The sequence below is a fragment of the Gorilla gorilla genome, chromosome 2, assembly GCF_029281585.2.
Source record: "Gorilla gorilla gorilla isolate KB3781 chromosome 2, NHGRI_mGorGor1-v2.1_pri, whole genome shotgun sequence".
Classification (NCBI taxonomy): Eukaryota; Metazoa; Chordata; class Mammalia; order Primates; family Hominidae; genus Gorilla; species Gorilla gorilla.
This window is the reverse complement of record NC_086017.1, coordinates 210,240,965-210,254,080: the sequence shown is the minus strand read 5'-3', so window position 1 is coordinate 210,254,080 and position 13,116 is coordinate 210,240,965.

The window sequence follows — 13,116 nt, the reverse complement described above, 5'->3', positions numbered from 1 at the left end:
GGCCCAGTGTTAGGGTTGTTTTAGGGTCAGGACCTGTGCCCAGGGTTAGGCTTGTTTTAGGGACAGAGCCCAGGGTTAGGGTTGTTTTAGGGTCAGGGCCAGGTCCCAGGGTTAGGGTTGTTTTAGGGTCAGGGCCAGGGCCCAGGGTTAGGGTTGTTGTAGGGTCAGGGCCAGGGCCGAGCGTTAGGCTTGTTTTAGGGTCAGGGACAGGGCCCATGGTTAGGGTTGTTTTAGGGTCAGGGCCAGGGCCCAGGGTTATGCTTGTTTTAGGGTCAGGGCCAGGGCCGAGGGTTAGGGGTGTTTTAGGGTCAGGACCTGCTCCCAGTGTTAGGCTTGTTTTAGTGCCAGGGCCCAGGGTTACGGTTGTTTTATGGTCAGGGCCAGGGACCAGGATTAGGCTTGTTTTAGTGCCAGGGCCCAGGGTTCGGGTTGTTTTAGGGTCAGGGCCAGGGCCCAGGTTCAGGGTTGTTTTAGGTCAGTGCCAGGGCCCAGCATTAGGATTGTTTTAGGGTCAGGGCCAGGGCCCAGGTTTAGGGGTGTTTTAGGGTCAGGGCCAGGGCCCAGCGTTAGGGTTGTTTTAGGGTCAGGGCCAGGGCCCAGGATTAGGCTTCTTTTAGGGTCAGGGACAGGTCCCAGGGTTAGGCTTGTTTTAGGGTCAGGGCCAGGGCCCAGGGTTAGGCTTGTTTTAGGGTCAGGGACAGGGCCCAGGGTTAGGGTTCTTTTAGGGTCAGGGCCAGGGCCCAGGGTTAGGGTTGTTTTAGGGTCAGGGCGAGGGCCCAAGGTTAGGGTTGTTTTAGGGTCAGGGCCAGGGCCCAGGGTTAGGCTTGTTTTAGGGTCAGGGTGAGGGCCCAGTGATAGGGTTGTTTTAGGGTCAGGGCCAGGGCCCAGGGTTAGGGTTGTTTTAGGGTCAGGGCCAGGGCCTGGTCAGGTTTGTTTTAGGGTCAGGGCCAGGGCCCACGGTTAGGGTTGTTTTAGGGTCAGGGCCAAGGCCCAGGGTTAGGCTTGTTTTAGGGTCAGGGCTAGGGCCTAGGGTTAGGGTTGTTTCAGGGTCAGGACCTGGGCCCAGGGTTAGGCTTGTTTTAGGATCAGGGCCCAGGGTTAGGGTTGTTTTATGGTCAGTGCCCTGGGTTAGGGTTGTTTTAGGGTCAGGGCCCATGGTTAGGGTTGTTTTAGGGTCAGGGCACAGGGTTAGTTTTGTTTTAGGGTCAGGGACCTGGGTTAGGTTTGTTTTATGGTGAGGGCCCTGGGTTGGGTTTGTTTTAGGGTAAAGGCCAGGGCCCAGGTTTAGGATTGTTTTAGGGTCAGGGCCAGGGCCCAGGTTTAGGCTTGTTTTAGGATCAGGACCAGGGCCCAGGGTTAGGGTTGTTTTAGGGTCAGGGCCCAGGGTTAGTTTTGTTTTAGGGTCAGGGACCTGGGTTAGGGTTGTTTTAGGGTGAGGGCCCTGGGTTGGGTTGGTTGTAGGGTAAAGGCCAGGGCCCAGGGTTCGGATTGTTTTAGGGTCAGGGCCAGGGCCCAGGGTTAGGCTTGTTTTAGGCTCAGGGCCAGGGCCCACGGTTAGGGTTGTTTTAGGGTCAGGGCCAGGGCCCAGGGTTAGGCTTGTTTTAGGCTCAGGGCCAGGGCCCAGGGTTAGGGTTGTTTTAGGTTCAGGGCCAGGGCCCAGGATTAGGCTTGTTTTAGGGTCAAGGACAGGGCCCAGTGTTAGGGTTGTTTTAGGGTCAGGACCTGTGCCCAGGGTTAGGCTTGTTTTAGGGCCAGGGCCCAGGGTTAGGGTTGTTTTAGGGTCAGGGCCAGGTCCCAGGGTTAGGGTTGTTTTAGGGTCAGGGCCAGGGCCCAGGGTTAGGGTTGTTGTAGGGTCAGGGCCAGGGCCGAGCGTTAGGCTTGTTTTAGGGTCAGGGACAGGGCCCATGGTTAGGGTTGTTTTAGGGTCAGGGCCAGGGCCCAGGGTTATGCTTGTTTTAGGGTCAGGGCCAGGGCCCAGGGTTAGGGTTGTTTTAGGGTCAGGACCTGCTCCCAGTGTTAGGCTTGTTTTAGTGCCAGGGCCCAGGGTTACGGTTGTTTTATGGTCAGGGCCAGGGACCAGGATTAGGCTTGTTTTAGTGCCAGGGCCCAGGGTTCGGGTTGTTTTAGGGTCAGGGCCAGGGCCCAGGTTCAGGGTTGTTTTAGGTCAGTGCCAGGGCCCAGCATTAGGATTGTTTTAGGGTCAGGGCCAGGGCCCAGGTTTAGGGGTGTTTTAGGGTCAGGGCCAGGGCCCAGCGTTAGGGTTGTTTTAGGTTCAGGGCCAGGGCCCAGGGTTAGGCTTGTTTTAGGGTCAGGGCCAGGGCCCAGCGTCAGGGTTGTTTTAGGTTCAGGGCCAGGGCCCTGGGTTAGGGTTGTTTTAGGGTCAGGGCCAGGGCCCAGTGTTAGGGTTGTTTTAGGGTCAGGACATGGGCCCAGGGTTAGGCTTGTTTTAGTGCCAGGGCCCAGGGTTAGGGTTGTTTTAGGTCAGGGCCCAGGGTTAGGGTTGTTTTAGGTTGAGTGCCCATGGTTGGGTTTATTTTAGGGTCAGGGCCAGGGCCCAGGGTTAGGCTTGTTTTAGGTCAGGGCCCAGGGTTAGGGTTGTTTTAGGTTGAGTGCCCATGGTTGGGTTTATTTTAGAGTCAGGGCCAGGGCCCAGGGTTAGGGTTGTTTTAGGGTCAGGGCCAGGGCCCAGGGTTAGGCTTGTTTTAGGGTCAGGGCCAGGGTCCAGGGTTAGGGTTGTTTTAGGGTCCGGTCCGGGGCCCAGGGTTAGGCTTGTTTTAGGGTCAGGGCCAGGGCCCAGGGTTAGGGTTGTTTTAGGTTCAGGGCCAGGTCCCAGGGTTAGGGTTGTTTTAGGGTCAGGACCTGGGCCCAGGCTTAGGCTTGTTTTAGTGCCAGGGCCCAGGGTTAGGGTTGTTTTAGGGTCAGGGCCAGGGCCCAGGTTTAGGGTTGTTTTAGGTCAGGGCCAGGGCCTAGGGTTAGGGTTGTTTAACGTCAGGGCCAGGTCCCAGGTTTAGGGTTGTTTTAGGGTCAGGGCCAGGGCCTAGGGTTAGGGTTGTTTTAGGGTCAGGGCCAGGGCCCAGGTTTAGGGTTGTTGTAGGGTCAGGGCCAGGGCCCACGGTTAGGCTTGTTTTAGGGTCAGGACCAGGGCCCAGGGTTAGGCTTGTTTTAGGGTCAGGGCTAGGGCCTAGGGTTAGGGTTGTTTTAGGGTCAGGACCTGGGCCCAGGGTTAGGCTTGTTTTAGGATCAGGGCCCAGGGTTAGGGTTGTTTTATGGTCAGTGCCCTGGGTTAGGGTTGTTTTAGGGTCAGGGCCCATGGTTAGGGTTGTTTTAGGGTCAGGGCACAGGGTTAGTTTTGTTTTAGGGTCAGGGACCTGGGTTAGGTTTGTTTTATGGTGAGGGCCCTGGGTTGGGTTTGTTTTAGGGTAAAGGCCAGGGCCCAGGGTTAGGATTGTTTTAGGGTCAGGGCCAGGGCCCAGGTTTAGGCTTGTTTTAGGATCAGGACCAGGGCCCAGGGTTAGGGTTGTTTTAGGGTCAGGGCCTAGGGTTAGTTTTGTTTTAGGGTCAGGGACCTGGGTTAGGGTTGTTTTAGGGTGAGGGCCCTGGGTTGGGTTTGTTGTAGGGTAAAGGCCAGGGCCCAGGGTTAGGATTGTTTTAGGGTCAGGGCCAGGGCCCAGGGTTAGGCTTGTTTTAGGGTCAGGGCCAGGGCCCACGGTTAGGGTTGTTTTAGGGTCAGGGCCAGGGCCCAGGGTTAGGCTTGTTTTAGGCTCAGGGCCAGGGCCCAGGGTTAGGGTTGTTTTAGGTTCAGGGCCAGGGCCCAGGATTAGGCTTGTTTTAGGGTCAAGGACAGGGCCCAGTGTTAGGGTTGTTTTAGGGTCAGGACCTGGGCCCAGGGTTAGGCTTGTTTTAGGGCCAGGGCCCAGGGTTAGGGTTGTTTTAGGGTCAGGGCCAGGTCCCAGGGTTAGGGTTGTTTTAGGGTCAGGGCCAGGGCCCAGGGTTAGGGTTGTTGTAGGGTCAGGGCCAGGGCCGAGCGTTAGGCTTGTTTTAGGGTCAGGGACAGGGCCCATGGTTAGGGTTGTTTTAGGGTCAGGGCCAGGGCCCAGGGTTATGCTTGTTTTAGGGTCAGGGCCAGGGCCCAGGGTTAGGGTTGTTTTAGGGTCAGGACCTGCTCCCAGTGTTAGGATTGTTTTAGTGCCAGGGCCCAGGGTTACGGTTGTTTTATGGTCAGGGCCAGGGACCAGGATTAGGCTTGTTTTAGTGCCAGGTCCCAGGGTTCGGGTTGTTTTAGGGTCAGGGCCAGGGCCCAGGTTCAGGGTTGTTTTAGGTCAGTGCCAGGGCCCAGCATTAGGATTGTTTTAGGGTCAAGGCCAGGGCCCAGGTTTAGGGGTGTTTTAGGGTCAGGGCCAGGGCCCAGCGTTAGGGTTGTTTTAGGGTCAGGGCCAGGGCCCAGGGTTAGGCTTGTTTTAGGGTCAGGGCCAGGGCCCAGCGTCAGGGTTGTTTTAGGTTCAGGGCCAGGGCCCAGGGTTAGGGTTGTTTTAGGGTCAGGGCCAGGGCCCAGTGTTAGGGTTGTTTTAGGGTCAGGACATGGGCCCAGGGTTAGGCTTGTTTTAGTGCCAGGGCCCAGGGTTAGGGTTGTTTTAAGGTCAGGGCCAAGGCCCAGGTTTAGGCTTGTTTTAGGGTCTCGGCCAGGTCCCAGGCTTAGGGTTGTTTTAGGGTCAGGGCCCAGGGTTAGGGTTGTTTTAGGGTCAGGGCCAGGGCCCAGGGTTAGGGTTGTTTTAGGGTCAGGGCCAGGGCCCAGGGTTAGGCTTGTTTTAGGGTCAGGGCCAGGGCCCAGGGTGAGGGTTGTTTTAGGGTCAGGGACAGGGCCCAGCGTTAGGGTTGTTTTAGGGTCAGAGCCAGGGCCCAGGGTTAGGGTTGTTTTAGGGTCGGGTCCTGGGCCCTGGGTTAGGGTTGTTTTTGTGCCAGGGCCCAGGATTAGGGTTGTTTTAGGGTCAGGGCCAGGGCACAGGGTTACGGTTGTTTTAGGTCATGGCCAAGGCTCAGGGATAGGGTTGTTTTAGGGTCAGGGCCAGGTCCCAGGGTTAGGCTTCTTTTAGGGTCAGGACCTGGGCCCAGCTTTAGGCTTCTTTTAGTGCCAGGGCCCAGGGTTAGGTTTGTTTTAGGGTCAGGGCCAGGGCCCAGGGTCAGGGTTGTTTTAGGTCAGGGCCTGGGCCCAGCATTAGGGTTGTTTTAGGGTCAGGGCCAGGGCCCAGGTTTAGGGGTGTCTTAGGGTCAGGGCCAGGGCCCAGGGTTTGGCTTGTTTTAGGGTCAGGGCCAGGGCTGAGGCATAGGTTTGTTTTAGGGTCAGGGCCAGGGCCCAGGGTTAGGGTTGTTTTAGGGTCAGGGCCAGGGCCGAGGGTTATGCTTGTTTTAGGGTCAGGGCCAGGGCCCAGGGTTAGGGTTGTTTTAGGGTCAGGGCCAGGGCCCAGGGTTAGGCTTGTTTTAGGGTCAGGGCCAGGGCCCACGGTTAGGGTTGTTTTAGGGTCAGGGCCAGGGCCCAGGGTTAGGCTTGTTTTAGGCTCAGGGCCAGGGCCCAGCGTTAGGTTTGTTTTAGGTTCAGGGCCAGGGCCCAGGATTAGGCTTGTTTTAGGGTCAAGGACAGGGCCCAGTGTTAGGGTTGTTTTAGGGTCAGGACCTGTGCCCAGGGTTAGGCTTGTTTTAGGGACAGAGCCCAGGGTTAGGGTTGTTTTAGGATCAGGGCCAGGTCCCAGTGTTAGGGTTGTTTTAGGGTCAGGGCCAGGGCCCAGGGTTAGGGTTGTTGTAGGGTCAGGGCCAGGGCCGAGCGTTAGGCTTGTTTTAGGGTCAGGGACAGGGCCCATGGTTAGGGTTGTTTTAGGGTCAGGGCCAGGGCCCAGGGTTATGCTTGTTTTAGGGTCAGGGCCAGGGCCGAGGGTTAGGGGTGTTTTAGGGTCAGGACCTGCTCCCAGTGTTAGGCTTGTTTTAGTGCCAGGGCCCAGGGTTACGGTTGTTTTATGGTCAGGGCCAGGGACCAGGATTAGGCTTGTTTTAGTGCCAGGGCCCAGGGTTCGGGTTGTTTTAGGGTCAGGGCCAGGGCCCAGGTTCAGGGTTGTTTTAGGTCAGTGCCAGGGCCCAGCATTAGGATTGTTTTAGGGTCAGGGCCAGGGCCCAGGTTTAGGGGTGTTTTAGGGTCAGGGCCAGGGCCCAGCGTTAGGGTTGTTTTAGGGTCAGGGCCAGGGCCCAGGATTAGGCTTCTTTTAGGGTCAGGGACAGGTCCCAGGGTTAGGCTTGTTTTAGGGTCAGGGCCAGGGCCCAGGGTTAGGCTTGTTTTAGGGTCAGGGACAGGGCCCAGGGTTAGGGTTCTTTTAGGGTCAGGGCCAGGGCCCAGGGTTAGGCTTGTTTTAGGGTCAGGGTGAGGGCCCAGTGATAGGGTTGTTTTAGGGTCAGGGCCAGGGCCCAGGGTTAGGGTTGTTTTAGGGTCAGGGCCAGGGCCGGGTCAGGTTTGTTTTAGGGTCAGGGCCAGGGCCCACGGTTAGGGTTGTTTTAGGGTCAGGGCCAAGGCCCAGGGTTAGGCTTGTTTTAGGGTCAGGGCTAGGGCCTAGGGTTAGGGTTGTTTCAGGGTCAGGACCTGGGCCCAGGGTTAGGCTTGTTTTAGGATCAGGGCCCAGGGTTAGGGTTGTTTTAGGGCCAGGGCCCACGGTTAGGGTTGTTTTAGGGTCAGGGCCAGGGCCCAGGGTTAGGCTTGTTTTAGGCTCAGGGCCAGGGCCCAGGGTTAGGGTTGTTTTAGGTTCAGGGCCAGGGCCCAGGATTAGGCTTGTTTTAGGGTCAAGGACAGGGCCCAGTGTTAGGGTTGTTTTAGGGTCAGGACCTGGGCCCAGGGTTAGGCTTGTTTTAGGGCCAGGGCCCAGGGTTAGGGTTGTTTTAGGGTCAGGGCCAGGTCCCAGGGTTAGGGTTGTTTTAGGGTCAGGGCCAGGGCCCAGGGTTAGGGTTGTTGTAGGGTCAGGGCCAGGGCCGAGCGTTAGGCTTGTTTTAGGGTCAGGGACAGGGCCCATGGTTAGGGTTGTTTTAGGGTCAGGGCCAGGGCCCAGGGTTATGCTTGTTTTAGGGTCAGGGCCAGGGCCCAGGGTTAGGGTTGTTTTAGGGTCAGGACCTGCTCCCAGTGTTAGGATTGTTTTAGTGCCAGGGCCCAGGGTTACGGTTGTTTTATGGTCAGGGCCAGGGACCAGGATTAGGCTTGTTTTAGTGCCAGGTCCCAGGGTTCGGGTTGTTTTAGGGTCAGGGCCAGGGCCCAGGTTCAGGGTTGTTTTAGGTCAGTGCCAGGGCCCAGCATTAGGATTGTTTTAGGGTCAGGGCCAGGGCCCATGTTTAGGGGTGTTTTAGGGTCAGGGCCAGGGCCCAGCGTTAGGGTTGTTTTAGGGTCAGGGCCAGGGCCCAGGGTTAGGCTTGTTTTAGGGTCAGGGCCAGGGCCCAGCGTCAGGGTTGTTTTAGGTTCAGGGCCAGTGCCCAGGGTTAGGGTTGTTTTAGGTTCAGGGCCAGGGCCCAGTGTTAGGGTTGTTTTAGGGTCAGGACATGGGCCCAGGTTTAGGCTTGTTTTAGTGCCAGGGCCCAGGGTTAGGGTTGTTTTAGGTCAGGGCCCAGGGTTAGGGTTGTTTTAGGTTGAGTGCCCATGGTTGGGTTTATTTTAGGGTCCGGGCCATGGTCCAGGGTTAGGGTTGTTTTAGGGTCAGGGCCAGGGCCCAGGGTTAGGCTTGTTTTAGGGTCAGGGCCAGGGCCCAGGGTTAGGGTTGTTTTAGGTTCAGGGCCAGGTCCCAGGTTTAGGGTTGTTTTAGGGTCAGGACCTGGGCCCAGGCTTAGGCTTGTTTTAGTGCCAGGGCCCAGGGTTAGGGTTGTTTTAGGGTCAGGGCCAGGGCCCAGGTTTAGGGTTGTTTTAGGTCAGGGCCAGGGCCTAGGGTTAGGGTTGTTTTAGGTCAGGGCCAGGTCCCAGGTTTAGGGTTGTTTTAGGGTCAGGGCCAGGGCCTAGGGTTAGGGTTGTTTTAGGGTCAGGGCCAGGGCCCAGGTTTAGGGTTGTTGTAGGGTCAGGGCCAGGGCCCACGGTTAGGCTTGTTTTAGGGTCAGGACCAGGGCTCAGGGTTAGGCTTGTTTTAGGGTCAGGGCTAGGGCCTAGGGTTAGGGTTGTTTTAGGGTCAGGACCTGGGCCCAGGGTTAGGCTTGTTTTAGGATCAGGGCCCAGGGTTAGGGTTGTTTTATGGTCAGTGCCCTGGGTTAGGGTTGTTTTAGGGTCAGGGCCCATTTTTAGGGTTGTTTTAGGGTCAGGGCACAGGGTTAGTTTTGTTTTAGGGTCAGGGACCTGGGTTAGGTTTGTTTTATGGTGAGGGCCCTGGGTTGGGTTTGTTTTAGGGTAAAGGCCAGGGCCCAGGGTTAGGATTGTTTTAGGGTCAGGGCCAGGGCCCAGGTTTAGGCTTGTTTTAGGATCAGGACCAGGGCCCAGGGTTAGGGTTGTTTTAGGGTCAGGGCCTAGGGTTAGTTTTGTTTTAGGGTCAGGGACCTGGGTTAGGGTTGTTTTAGGGTGAGGGCCCTGGGTTGGGTTTGTTGTAGGGTAAAGGCCAGGGCCCAGGGTTAGGATTGTTTTAGGGTCAGGGCCAGGGCCCAGGGTTAGGCTTGTTTTAGGGTCAGGGCCAGGGCCCACGGTTAGGGTTGTTTTAGGGTCAGGGCCAGGGCCCAGGGTTAGGCTTGTTTTAGGCTCAGGGCCAGGGCCCAGGGTTAGGGTTGTTTTAGGTTCAGGGCCAGGGCCCAGGATTAGGCTTGTTTTAGGGTCAAGGACAGGGCCCAGTGTTAGGGTTGTTTTAGGGTCAGGACCTGGGCCCAGGGTTAGGCTTGTTTTAGGGCCAGGGCCCAGGGTTAGGGTTGTTGTAGGGTCAGGGCCAGGTCCCAGGGTTAGGGTTGTTTTAGGGTCAGGGCCCAGGGTTAGGGTTGTTTTAAGGTCAGGGCCAAGGCCCAGGTTTAGGCTTGTTTTAGGGTCTCGGCCAGGTCCCAGGCTTAGGGTTGTTTTAGGGTCAGGGCCCAGGGTTAGGGTTGTTTTAGGGTCAGGGCCAGGGCCCAGGGTTAGGGTTGTTTTAGGGTCAGGGCCAGGGCCCAGGGTTAGGCTTGTTTTAGGGTCAGGGCCAGGGCCCAGGGTGAGGGTTGTTTTAGGGTCAGGGACAGGGCCCAGCGTTAGGGTTGTTTTAGGGTCAGAGCCAGGGCCCAGGGTTAGGGTTGTTTTAGGGTCGGGTCCTGGGCCCTGGGTTAGGGTTGTTTTTGTGCCAGGGCCCAGGATTAGGGTTGTTTTAGGGTCAGGGCCAGGGCACAGGGTTACGGTTGTTTTAGGTCATGGCCAAGGCTCAGGGATAGGGTTGTTTTAGGGTCAGGGCCAGGTCCCAGGGTTAGGCTTCTTTTAGGGTCAGGACCTGGGCCCAGCTTTAGGCTTCTTTTAGTGCCAGGGCCCAGGGTTAGGTTTGTTTTAGGGTCAGGGCCAGGGCCCAGGGTCAGGGTTGTTTTAGGTCAGGGCCTGGGCCCAGCATTAGGGTTGTTTTAGGGTCAGGGCCAGGGCCCAGGTTTAGGGGTGTTTTAGGGTCAGGGCCAGGGCCCAGGGTTTGGCTTGTTTTAGGGTCAGGGCCAGGGCTGAGGCATAGGTTTGTTTTAGGGTCAGGGCCAGGGCCCAGGGTTAGGGTTGTTTTAGGGTCAGGGCCAGGGCCGAGGGTTATGCTTGTTTTAGGGTCAGGGCCAGGGCCCAGGGTTAGGGTTGTTTTAGGGTCAGGGCCAGGGCCCAGGGTTAGGCTTGTTTTAGGGTCAGGGCCAGGGCCCACGGTTAGGGTTGTTTTAGGGTCAGGGCCAGGGCCCAGGGTTAGGCTTGTTTTAGGCTCAGGGCCAGGGCCCAGCGTTAGGTTTGTTTTAGGTTCAGGGCCAGGGCCCAGGATTAGGCTTGTTTTAGGGTCAAGGACAGGGCCCAGTGTTAGGGTTGTTTTAGGGTCAGGACCTGTGCCCAGGGTTAGGCTTGTTTTAGGGACAGAGCCCAGGGTTAGGGTTGTTTTAGGGTCAGGGCCAGGTCCCAGTGTTAGGGTTGTTTTAGGGTCAGGGCCAGGGCCCAGGGTTAGGGTTGTTGTAGGGTCAGGGCCAGGGCCGAGCGTTAGGCTTGTTTTAGGGTCAGGGACAGGGCCCATGGTTAGGGTTGTTTTAGGGTCAGGGCCAGGGCCCAGGGTTATGCTTGTTTTAGGGTCAGGGCCAGGGCCGAGGGTTAGGGGTGTTTTAGGGTCAGGACCTGCTCCCAGTGTTAGGCTTGTTTTAGTGCCAGGGCCCAGGGTTACGGTTGTTTTATGGTCAGGGCCAGGGACCAGGATTAGGCTTGTTTTAGTGCCAGGGCCCAGGGTTCGGGTTGTTTTAGGGTCAGGGCCAGGGCCCAGGTTCAGGGTTGTTTTAGGTCAGTGCCAGGGCCCAGCATTAGGATTGTTTTAGGGTCAGGGCCAGGGCCCAGGTTTAGGGGTGTTTTAGGGTCAGGGCCAGGGCCCAGCGTTAGGGTTGTTTTAGGGTCAGGGCCAGGGTCCAGGATTAGGCTTCTTTTAGGGTCAGGGACAGGTCCCAGGGTTAGGCTTGTTTTAGGGTCAGGGCCAGGGCCCAGGGTTAGGCTTGTTTTAGGGTCAGGGACAGGGCCCAGGGTTAGGGTTCTTTTAGGGTCAGGGCCAGGGCCCAGGGTTAGGGTTGTTTTAGGGTCAGGGTGAGGGCCCAGTGATAGGGTTGTTTTAGGGTCAGGGCCAGGGCCCAGGGTTAGGGTTGTTTTAGGGTCAGGGCCAGGGCCTGGTCAGGTTTGTTTTAGGGTCAGGGCCAGGGCCCACGGTTAGGGTTGTTTTAGGGTCAGGGCCAAGGCCCAGGGTTAGGCTTGTTTTAGGGTCAGGGCTAGGGCCTAGGGTTAGGGTTGTTTCAGGGTCAGGACCTGGGCCCAGGGTTAGGCTTGTTTTAGGATCAGGGCCCAGGGTTAGGGTTGTTTTAGGGCCAGGGCCCACGGTTAGGGTTGTTTTAGGGTCAGGGCCAGGGCCCAGGGTTAGGCTTGTTTTAGGCTCAGGGCCAGGGCCCAGGGTTAGGGTTGTTTTAGGTTCAGGGCCAGGGCCCAGGATTAGGCTTGTTTTAGGGTCAAGGACAGGGCCCAGTGTTAGGGTTGTTTTAGGGTCAGGACCTGTGCCCAGGGTTAGGCTTGTTTTAGGGCCAGGGCCCAGGGTTAGGGTTGTTTTAGGGTCAGGGCCAGGTCCCAGGGTTAGGGTTGTTTTAGGGTCAGGGCCAGGGCCCAGGGTTAGGGTTGTTGTAGGGTCAGGGCCAGGGCCGAGCGTTAGGCTTGTTTTAGGGTCAGGGACAGGGCCCATGGTTAGGGTTGTTTTAGGGTCAGGGCCAGGGCCCAGGGTTATGCTTGTTTTAGGGTCAGGGCCAGGGCCCAGGGTTAGGGTTGTTTTAGGGTCAGGACCTGCTCCCAGTGTTAGGCTTGTTTTAGTGCCAGGGCCCAGGGTTACGGTGGTTTTATGGTCAGGGCCAGGGACCAGGATTAGGCTTGTTTTAGTGCCAGGGCCCAGGGTTCGGGTTGTTTTAGGGTCAGGGCCAGGGCCCAGTTTCAGGGTTGTTTTAGGTCAGTGCCAGGGCCCAGCATTAGGATTGTTTTAGGGTCAGGGCCAGGGCCCAGGTTTAGGGGTGTTTTAGGGTCAGGGCCAGGGCCCAGCGTTAGGGTTGTTTTAGGGTCAGGGCCAGGGCCCAGGGTTAGGCTTGTTTTAGGGTCAGGGCCAGGGCACAGCGTCAGGGTTGTTTTAGGTTCAGGGCCAGGGCCCTGGGTTAGGGTTGTTTTAGGGTCAGGGCCAGGGCCCAGTGTTAGGGTTGTTTTAGGGTCAGGACATGGGCCCAGGGTTAGGCTTGTTTTAGTGCCAGGGCCCAGGGTTAGGGTTGTTTTAGGTCAGGGCCCAGGGTTAGGGTTGTTTTAGGTTGAGTGCTCATGGTTGGGTTTATTTTAGGGTCAGGGCCAGGGCCCAGGGTTAGGCTTGTTTTATGGTCAGGGCCAGGGCCCAGGGTTAGGGTTGTTTTAGGGTCAGGGCCAGGGCCCAGGGTTAGGCTTGTTTTAGGGTCAGGGCCAGGGCCCAGCGTCAGGGTTGTTTTAGGGTCAGGGCCAGGGCCCAGGGTTAGGGTTGTTTTAGGTCAGGGCCCAGGGTTAGGGTTGTTTTAGGTTGAGTGCCCATGGTTGGGTTTATTTTAGAGTCAGGGCCAGGGCCCAGGGTTAGGGTTGTTTTAGGGTCAGGGCCAGGGCCCAGGGTTAGGCTTGTTTTAGGGTCAGGGCCAGGGTCCAGGTTTAGGGTTGTTTTAGGGTCCGGTCCGGGGCCCAGGGTTAGGCTTGTTTTAGGGTCAGGGCCAGGGCCCAGGGTTAGGGTTGTTTTAGGTTCAGGGCCAGGTCCCTGGGTTAGGGTTGTTTTAGGGTCAGGACCTGGGCCCAGGCTTAGGCTTGTTTTAGTGCCAGGGCCCAGGGTTTGGGTTGTTTTAGGGTCAGGGCCAGGGCCCAGGTTTAGGGTTGTTTTAGGTCAGGGCCAGGGCCTAGGGTTAGGGTTGTTTTAGGTCAGGGCCAGGTCCCAGGTTTAGGGTTGTTTTAGGGTCAGGGCCAGGGCCTAGGGTTAGGGTTGTTTTAGGGTCAGGGCCAGTTCCCAGGTTTAGGGTTGTTGTAGGGTCAGTGCCAGGGCCCACGGTTAGGCTTGTTTTAGGGTCAGGACCAGGGCCCAGGGTTAGGCTTGTTTTAGGGTCAGGGCTAGGGCCTAGGGTTAGGGTTGTTTTAGGGTCAGGACCTGGGCCCAGGGTTAGGCTTGTTTTAGGATCAGGGCCCAGGGTTAGGGTTGTTTTATGGTCAGTGCCCTGGGTTAGGGTTGTTTTAGGGTCAGGGCCCATGGTTAGGGTTGTTTTAGGGTCAGGGCACAGGGTTAGTTTTGTTTTAGGGTCAGGGACCTGGGTTAGGTTTGTTTTATGGTGAGGGCCCTGGGTTGGGTTTGTTTTAGGGTAAAGGCCAGGGCCCAGGGTTAGGATTGTTTTAGGGTCAGGGCCAGGGCCCAGGTTTAGGCTTGTTTTAGGATCAGGACC